Here is a 10,097-nt window from a genome sequence, read left to right as displayed (position 1 = left end):
TCTCTCTGGTCACAAAGGGTTAACACAGGGCTTCCCTGGTGGCTCAGTGGTTGAGAGTCCACCTGCCGATGCAGGGGACACGGGCTCGTGTCCCAGTCTGGGAAGATCCCACATGTCGCGGAGCGGCTGGGCCCGTGAGCCATGGCCGCTGAGCCTGCGTGTCCGGAGCCTGTGCTCCGCAACGGGAGAGGCCACAACAGTGAGAGGCCTGCGTACCACAAAAAAACCCCCAAAAAACCCACAAAGGGTTAACACGGTTTTGCCTGGCTTCTGATTTCTCTGCCCTGGGGACAGGAACCATGTAAGGGAGCAGGTATACCTTGCCCCTGCCAGTCCTACCTGGGAACATGACCTCATGTGGTTAGGGCTTGACCACACAAGAAAAAGAAGTAATAACCCCTGTGAGGGTTTTCCAACTATCTATGGCCTGGGATGCATGTTGCTCCAGAATTCCTGTCCCTGGGACATCTCACTGCTCCTTGGCCCTCAGCTGCAAAAACTCCACAGGATCTGGAGACTGCAGTGGCCAGGCCCTCTGCCTCTGCCCCTCTGTCAGGCCATCTACTCCCACCGCCACCTACACTGCCCTATATGGATTCCAGTGCCATACCCTGTGACTCTCCCTGCCAACCCTACCCCCACTCATAAAGGTTGGATGCTAAAAGCAAGAGAGCCGCTCACATCATGCCTTCCTCATAATAAATACTCAGTTTCTGTTAAGTCAGGGTTGTTGAATTTGCCAGATGTCAGGAATCCTGGGTGCCTGTTTCTAAGTGGTGACACAGTGAAAAAGAGCAGAATTCGGATGCTTTACAGCTGTAGTACCTCAGAGGAGTCCAATTATTTGGACTACAGTTTCTTCATGGAAACTTCCATAAGAGGACTTGAAAGCATCCCTTTTTCTAGCAGAAAACTAACCATATCCACCTAGTCCTCCAGACCCTCAAGGGAACTGGGCCCTCGGCTACATCAAGTGCAAATTTATATTCCCTTACACACTGCCCGCAGGAGATGACTAGGAACTAATGGGGCTGCCAAGGGCACTGGAACTTTAAGGAAAAAACTCCATCCTCTCTTCCATCAGAAATGCCTGGGGGGGCTTCCCTGGTGGCGCAGTGGTTGGGAGTCCGCCTGCCGATGCAGGGGACACGGGTTCGTGCCCCGGTCCGGGAGGATCCCACATGCCGCGGAGCGGCTGGGCCCGTGAGCCATGGCCCCTGAGCCTGCGCGTCCGGAGCCTGTGCTCCGCAACGGGAGAGGCCACAGCAGTGAGAGGCCCGCGTACCGCAAAAAAAAAAGAAAAAAGAAATGCCTGGGGACCGAGCAGTGCCGAAGTTAACTGTTTATGCCAGGCTTTGGGGACCAAGCAGTGCCGAAGTTAACTGTTTATGCCATGTTAAAGCCTCTTTTTAACGTCTATTGTTTTTTCTTTCAACCTGGGAGAACTAATCAAAAACCAGGACTTAGTTCTGCTTCATGTGCTGCCTTTAATGAGCACGGAAAGAACAAGTAACTTAATCTCTTACTCTCTCCATCTTTATTTTAATTCATATTGATCTAGTATTCAGGGCTGCTTGTGATAAATGCTTTGATGGGGCATAATGCATATTCTGACACTGTCTGCTAATTTAAACTTTGTTTGCTAATTTAAAGTCCAGTGGAAGAAGGAGAAGAATTTCCCTGAGATACAGCTGGATATTAGCACATACACTTGGAGCAACAGTTATCCACCCGCGAGCGTCAGAGAGCTTGGCGTTCCCTGAAAGACTGCATTTCTCTTTGCTCCTCCTGAAGCTTAAAGCCAAGTTCGCATGTACAGTAGATCCTGGGGCTTTTAATTCCATAAATACACAGTATCTAACCGCAGCTCATGGACAGTAATGCAGAGTAAATGTAAGATCTTGGAGTAGAATAATAAAGACTGTCCTGCTGGTGTGAAGAATGTGAGATTTTGGCCCATGGGCCCAGCACACTTGGATCCGCCTGATTCAGGCAAAGTCCCAGCCTGGATTCACCGAACATTAACCCTCAAAACTTTTCACTCTCTCTCAGGGGTCATTTTATCAGACACAGACGCAAAGCACCCAGGGTTCTCTTTCTGCATCCAAGGGCTTGGGGCCACAACACAGAGTCCCGTGCATTTTCCTGAGACCTTGCTCCTCCCATGTTTTCTTTCCTACCCTCTTCTTTCCACTGCCTCTAACTCCCCACGGATGCTCACATTTGAGAAAACAATCCCATACCAGTCACGAGAGGGATGTTTCTGAAGTGACGGTGAGCCTCTGGAGAGGTTACCTGAAGTAAGTGCTTGAACAGCCTAAACCACTTAACAGCACCCTGTGGGTAACCTCAGGAAGGCAAAGAATGTTCTGAGCAAAGGGAAAGCTTGAGTCTTCCTTCTACTCCCCGCCCCGCCTTCCACACAGCACCTGGGCATGAGGCTGAGGCTGTGGACGCTTGTCCAGCGAGACCTGGGCACAAAAGACACTCACAGGCTGACAAGGTGTCTGGGGCTGCTGCAGAGATATACCCTCATGAGTCAGGAATAATCTGTTTGTTCATTCATTCATTCAACAAACATTTATTGTCAGTCCCCGTTCTGGGTACTGGGGATACATAGTGAGCAAAATCGACAAAAATCCCTGCCTGCCTGGGGCTTTCATTCTAGTGTGGTAGACAGACTGTACCCAAAATAAACAGGTAAATCAAAGAGCATGTGGAAAACGAGGGGGTGGCAGAAGCAATGGAGAAAACCAGAAGGGGAAGGGAAGAGGAAATGCAGGGCGGAGGGACCGCAGCATTGCATCGGGCGGGGAGGGGAGGCATCTCTGAGCAAAGCTCTCAAAGAGGGGAGGAAGGAATGTCAAATGGGCGTCTGGGAGAGAACATTCCAGGCAAAGGGAACATCAAAGGCCCAAGGAGCATGTTTGGCGTGTGGTAGGGAATGCAGGGAAGCTCAGGAGGCTGGAGCAGAGTGAGGGTGGGGAGAATGGTAGGAGATGAGGCCAGAGAGGTGGGGGCCCATCTAAATGGGAGCCATTGGAAGTTTCCGAGCAGAGGAGTGGCATCATCTGAATTATATTTCAAAACAATCACTCTTGCTTGTGGTTGGGAACTGGCCAGATGAAAAGCCAGTGTGATCATCCAGGCGAGAGATGATGGTGGCTCAAACCAAGACGGTAGCAGTGGAGGTGTCATGAGGTGGTCTGGTTCTGGTTATATCTTGAAGAAAGTCGGCAGAATTATCTGATGGACTGGACATGGGATCTGAGAAAAACAGACAAGTCAGACAACTCCAAGGATTTTGACCCGAGCAATAGGAAAACGGAGCTGCCATCAACTCACCAGGGAAGGCTGTGGATGCTGAAGGTTTGGGAGAGAAGAGCAGTTCTGCGTTGAACATGTAGAATTTGAGACGCCTGTTTAGAGATCCAAGTGGAGGTACCTCAAGCAGGCACCTCGGTGTACGAGCAGAGCTTAAGCGAGAGATGTGGCTGGAGACATAATTTGGGAGTTGTCAGTACTTAATGACAATGATACTGATGAGATCACCAAGAGCATAAATAGAAAAAGACAAGTCCAAGATCAGAGTATTGGTGGACTCCAAGATTAAGAGGACAGGAATAGGCAGAGAGATCACCAGAGGAGTCTTCCACCATCGCTTGGATGACATACACCTCTGGGTGAGCTATTTCCTTTTGTTCTCATTTATACCATCTAACAGCCTCTGATTAATAGTTCAGCTCTCCAAGTAGCTTAATGCTGGGATGGGGGTGCCCTTGATAAGGGACACAAACATTCCCAACACTGGAAAAGAATCTCACTCGTTGAAAATGATCAACCTGGCATGTGGGGTTATAAATCAGTTTTTATAAGTTTGATTGGTATGAGTTAAGCCCCAGAATCACCTCAATTCTTATGTACTTAGGATTTCAGAATTATGAATCTGAGGACCAGATCCTTAGAGAATGATACCCCCATCAACTTACCACTGCGTTGAAGACATCCAACTCTCCTCCCTACACGGCACTTCTGTTATAAGTCCCAACAATTATGGTGCCTCCACGACCTCCCACAATCTAGCTTCCACCCACCCCATTGACTAGCTCTGACCCAGCTTCCAAATGATCCCCCATTTGTCAATGTCAGTGGCCTCTTCTTGGTCTTGTCCTCGGCAATGAGCAGCCGTGGTCAGCCCTGTGGACCCCCTTCTTTCTCTTGGTTTGCCTGCCATGCTACCAAACCGGTTGCCCCTCCTGGCCCCTCTGCTTGCTGCTCCACCGGCTCTTCTTCTTGTCTTTGTTTCTTTTCCTCGCAGGCATACCTAAGGCTCACTTCTCACTCCTCCCTTGGAGAGCTCATCTACTCTCACGGCTTCAACGAGCAGAAGCTCCAGGAGGGCAGGAGTCTGTTGGGTTCCCTGCTACATCTTCAGCCCCTGGAGCAGTGCCTAGGACATAGCAAGTGAGCAATTCTTTCACCCTTTTCATATATACCACCACCCTTCTGGTTCAGATCCTCGAGCAGAACCTGATCGTTCCTACAAAGTTAAACATCTCCCTGATGCAATCTGATCTATACTCCATGAGTGGTATCTTCCCAAGACATCATTTTGCACATTGAACCGCCACATTCTAAAACTGTTCCAACGGCTCCCCACAAAATAACTTGATACTCAGGGCTTCTACACTTTATCATGGGACCTATATCACATTTGTACAGCTAGGGTGGTAGAGCGGAAAGAGCATGGTTTTAGACCCAGATGACTGTGGCTTTGGTTCCAGGCTCTGCCACTCCCACTATGGAGGAAATGACTTAACATTTTTATGTCTTTAGGCTCTTTTGATTGCAAGGAACAGAGACTTACCCAGGTGTCCTCATTCAATGCTATGTATTCTGTGGCTGCTTGTGAAAACAAGGGCGACAAATCCCATGGCAACCCCCAAGCAGTGACAAAGCTTGACCACAGGGAAGTGAGAGTGTTCTCAACAGTGCTGGGTTCTGGATTATCTTGACACCTCCATCACTACGCTGGACAGTTTTCATTTGTCCCTCTGAGTCTATTCTCACCTGGCTCTGTGACCAGGGAGACTGACCTGAAGGGACCAAATTCCCTTGTCCTCTGGGTTTTGGTTGGGTTTGGCCAATTAGAGGCACTGAGAGGTGATTTGGGGGCGATAGAAGAGACAGGTTGGGGTATTTATTCTTCTGGCTCCTTCCCTGCCAGACTAATGGGTTTCTGGTGGTTGTGTTTCTCTGTCAAAAGCCACAGCTCCTGTTGGATGGAGCTACAGTTCTGGCCAGGTTCCGGTAACCAATCCCTGCTCTTGCCTATTCAGGACTGTGAGCGTAAAGGGCCTCCCATGGTTGCTAGCCCCAGGTGTCTTACTGTCCCTTGTGTGTTTCCTTAACTATGTTGCACTTGGTAAATTGCCCCTTTATCCAACTCTTCTCCATCCTTCTTTTGAGGGTGACATATGTTTCCTGCTGGGGCCTTGACTGGTACAACCACATGGGTGTTTTTTGATGTCCACTGTTAGGGTGATTCAACCCCTCATTTTCCCTGCCACTACCAACCAACAAACTGATTCTCTACTCTGAGCATCTATTCTCTGCTTCCTGGCTTCTGCTTGTTTACAACTTCCACTAACTCACAACTCAAATGACACATGGGCCAGTGCTGTCCCCCTAAATACACCCACCCCCTGCTTCAGCATCTCTCTGTGTGTTCTGTCAGCTTTGGTTTCTGCCACTAATGGACTCATTCACTCTCTACTTCCAAGACTGCTGATGTCCAAGGGAATCTGCTTAGCCTGGCTATTCACCGTTGTCCTGGTTGGTCAGAACTTCCCGTGCCAGGCCACATGGGTCACCGACCACTGTAGGTGCCCCCAGCCCCAAGCCATTGCCTGTTCCTTGTTGGCAAGGGTTGGTTCTGGAAGGAAGAGTATGGGAAAACCATACGTTTCTGAGCTATTTTTTTTTTTTTTTTGTGGTACGCGGGCCTCTCACTGTTGTGGCCTCTCCCACTGTGGAGCACAGGCTCCAGACGCACAGACTCAGCGGCCATGGCTCACGGGCCCAGCCGCTCCGCGGCATGTGGGATCCTCCCGGACCGGGGCACGAACCCACGTCCCCTGCATCGGCAGGCGGACTCCCAACCACTGCGCCACCAGGGAAGCCCTGAGCTATTTTTTATGTGGAAAATAATACCTACATCCTAGAGTTGTTATCAGCCTTAAAGGATATAATGAATGTTTAGGGCCCGTCTGAAAACACAGATGCTGATCAATCGTTAGCGGCAGTTGTTCCAAAGACCACTTCTTACTTCTATTATCATAGCCTCATTTACTCTCCCAACATCCCCATGAAGTAGGCAAGACAGAGATTATTCCCATTTTATAGATGGAAAAACTGAGGTTCAAACAGTTGCCTAAAATTACAGGGTTACAATATGCCCGAAGCATCAGCAGGGAGCTGGTGTCTCCGGCCCTCCTTTGCTTAGTCCACGTGTCATCTTTTAAAAGCAGTGTCTCCCTATCAGCTCAACAGTAGTGCATTTTGAAAACACAGTTTCTTCAGTCAGTGGAAAATAGGGAACTTTTTTTTCTTTTTTTTTTTAGTACGCGGGCCTCTCACTGTTGTGGCCTCTCCCGTTGCAGAGCACAGGCTCCGGACGCGCAGGCTCAGCGGCCATGGCTCACGGGCCCAGCCGCTCCGTGGCATGTGGGATCTTCCCGGACCGGGGCACAAACCTGCGTCCCCTGCATCGGCAGGCGGACTCTCAACCACTGCGCCACCAGGGAAGCCCTTATTTTTTTTAATTATGAAATATTTTAAACATACAGAAAAATACAGAGAGTAATAACAAAACCCCGTATACCTACCACTCAGCTCCAGCAAGCCCTAACATTGTCTCATATTTGCTACATAACTTTTTTCTGAGAAATAAAAACTCGCACACATCATCCCTTGGGTACCCTCCTGACATCAGTTTCTTCCTTCTTCTCTTCCCAGAGGGATCATTCTCCCATGTTGGGTGCATTTCACTGGGAAACATGTATATTTTTCTACTATTCTTATTTTATATGTACATAACCATAATCAAGATATAGCATTGTTGTAAATGTTTTTAACTTTTATTTGCATGGACTCCTTGTCTGCAACTTTCTTTCTCCATCCACATTATTTTTGTGAGATTTATGCTTGCTGATACCCTAACGCATCTATGTAGCTGGTGGAGAGGGTAAGGTTATGATGATTCCACCATGTACTTATGTTTTTCCTGTGGATAGATATTTAGGATGTTTCTAAATTTCGGAGTTGCAAACAATGTTCTGACAAATGGGGTCATAATAAAAGAATTTGCATTTTTCTAGAGAGCAGAATTTTGTCCCCTAGGAAAAATAAAAGTAAAAATGAATTATTTTTTTGGATATTTAAATATCGAGCCTGACTAGGAATTACTTCGCCTCTATCTTACAAGTGTGATACTCATAGAAAGAAGGTCTAAATTAATTGGATTTAAATGGCCAGTAACTTCACAATGGTGCTTTGTCTCTACCCATCTATTTTCCTTCAAATGACCTTCTGATCTTTTTCCAATATGAAAATACTGGAAGAAAATTCATTTATTATTTCTTTTCAAAATGATAGAAACGTCAGCTACATTTCATGAAAACAGTTTTGGAGCTAGTTATTTCTAATAAAAATACAGCAGTGAATTTCAAAGTCAGCATTTTTTTTTAAGTACAAAGTGATATATCAGAAGTTGGAAGAGATGTTCTAACATGCAGAAGAAAAAGAATTTAAAAATACGAAATTGGCTTCTGAGAAAAATCCTTCTAGTGACCCAGAGTCCAAAATATTTCTGGCGAAGATGTCAAAAATGGAAAGATTTCATAATAGGCGCCGTCTCTGAAGTGAAAAATAATTGCTAGGCACACAAAATTAAATTCAACATTTTCCTCTTTTAAACAAAAAATAAGGAATTCTTGACGTTGATTGGGAATTTCTCCACACATCATTTTATCAGTATCATTTTCAGAAAGTAATTGGAGCCAACCTCACCTATAATGGGTTGAACTGTGGCCCCCAGAAAAGATATGCCCAAGTCCTGACCCTCAGTCCCTGTGAAGGTGACCTTACCTGGAAAAAGGGTCTTTGCAGATGTAATTAAGTTAAGGCTGTATCTCAAGATGAGCTCATCCCGGATCAAGCAGGTGGGTCCTCAATCCAACAACAAGTGTTCTTTTTTCTTTTAAATAAATTTATTTATTTTATTTTTGGCTGCACTGTGTCTTCGTTGCTGCGCGCGAGCTTTCTCTAGTTGCAGCGAGAGGGGGCTACTCTTCGTTGCAGTGTGCGGGCTTCTCGTTGCGATGGCTTCTCTTATTGTGGAGCATGGGCTCTAGGTGTGCAGGCTTCAGTAGTTGTGGCTAGTGGGCTCAGTAATTGTGGCTCGTGGGCTCTAGAGCACAAGCTCTGTAGTTGTGGGACACAGGCTTAGTTGCTCTGAAGCATGTGGGATCTTCCCGGACCAGGGCTCGAACCCATGGCCCCTGCATTGGCAGGCGGATTCTTAACCACTGAACCACCAGGGAAGCCCACAAGTGTTCTTATAAGAAGAGGAGACATAGACAGAAGAGGTGAAGCACAGGGGAGAGGCCATAGGAAGATGGCGGCAGAGATCAGAGTGATGCGGCCACAAGCCAAGGAATGCTCGGGACCACCAGAAGCTGGAGGAAGCCAGAAGGCTCCCCAAGAGCCTCCAGAGTGAGATTCACCTGCAGATGCCTTGATTTCAGACTTGTGACCTCTGGAAATGTGAGAAAATAAATTTCGGTCATTTCAAGCCACCCAGTTTGTGGTAATTTTTTACAGCTTCTCTAGGAAACTAATACACCCGCTGAGTAACCCTTCTGTGAGAGCAGCCCCCCACTGCCCGTCCAGCCCATCCCAGATGGAAAGCGACACACACCTCTTCCACTCTGACCTTGAGCCATTCCCTTGATCCTTCCAAACAATGGTTTGGCAGCCACCATGCTTCCTTTGGGACAGATGTTACTAGACCTTCCCATACTGTCATTCCAATTTTGTACTCACGTTGGAGGAATCCATGGTGAAAGAAATGCGACCTAGAACAATAGGCAAAGCCAACCCTTACAGGATGAGTGAAATACAAAGGTAGACCCAGCTGCACTAACCTCGCTGCCCTTCATGGTGACTAACCCTGAAATGCCTTCCTCACTCAACACTTCCCTTGAGTGGTCAGAAACGTTTCAGTGAAAATAAAATCCCAATGTCTACTGAGTGAGCATTCAACAAACGTTCATTCAGTGCCTCCTGTGAGTCAGGCACTGCCATAGATGTCAACAGTGAGATGAAATTATTCTAATAACTCATCAAGTGTGCCAATAAAGAGAGTCCTTTGGGTCTGTGGCTAAAGGAGAAACTCTCTGGGGCCTGAGGAGCACACTGCTTTCATAGATCTCCAACTTACAAATAGCGATGGCATTTACAGGTTGCTGTCAGACAGCAGACACACGGCAACACGATATCAGAGACGGTCGTGACAAAGTTAAGAACTTCTCTGGTGTCTGCTCACCTCCCTCCCCTTTGTCCACTCCTCTCCCCCAGGCTCCTAGTCTCGCCCCCATTGGATCCACCTAAAAGGAAAAACAGCAGAGTAGAAAGAACCATGTTCAAGGTCAAGGATGGGAAAACCTGACTTGCAGTTTACTGCAAGTTAAACATTTAAAATGATAACACAGTCCAGCCCAGCTCATAACACTGCATCTGAGGCAAATAGAAGGTGCGTGTGAAAGTGTTTTATAATTTTAAAATATACAACAGCCATATACAACAGCAATATACAACAGCCATAGGAGCTGCTGTTTATTTGGCAACCGTCTCATCCAAGAACATGCTAGATCCTCTTACATGCGTACATCTAATCCTTACAACAGCTCTGAAATGTGGGTATTACTGTTGCCCTTTCATAGATGAGCAAGCCAAAAGTTGGAATGGCTGAATTACCCAAGGCCACCCCATAGTGGGTGAAGGAACTGCAGTTCCAAATCCATGGCTCTTTCACT

This window comes from Neophocaena asiaeorientalis, unplaced genomic scaffold (assembly GCF_003031525.2).
Source record: "Neophocaena asiaeorientalis asiaeorientalis breed wild unplaced genomic scaffold, Neophocaena_asiaeorientalis_V1.1 scaffold275, whole genome shotgun sequence".
NCBI lineage: Eukaryota > Metazoa > Chordata > Mammalia > Artiodactyla > Phocoenidae > Neophocaena > Neophocaena asiaeorientalis.
The sequence above is the reverse complement of the archived record's forward strand: the minus strand, read 5'-3'. Positions refer to the sequence as shown.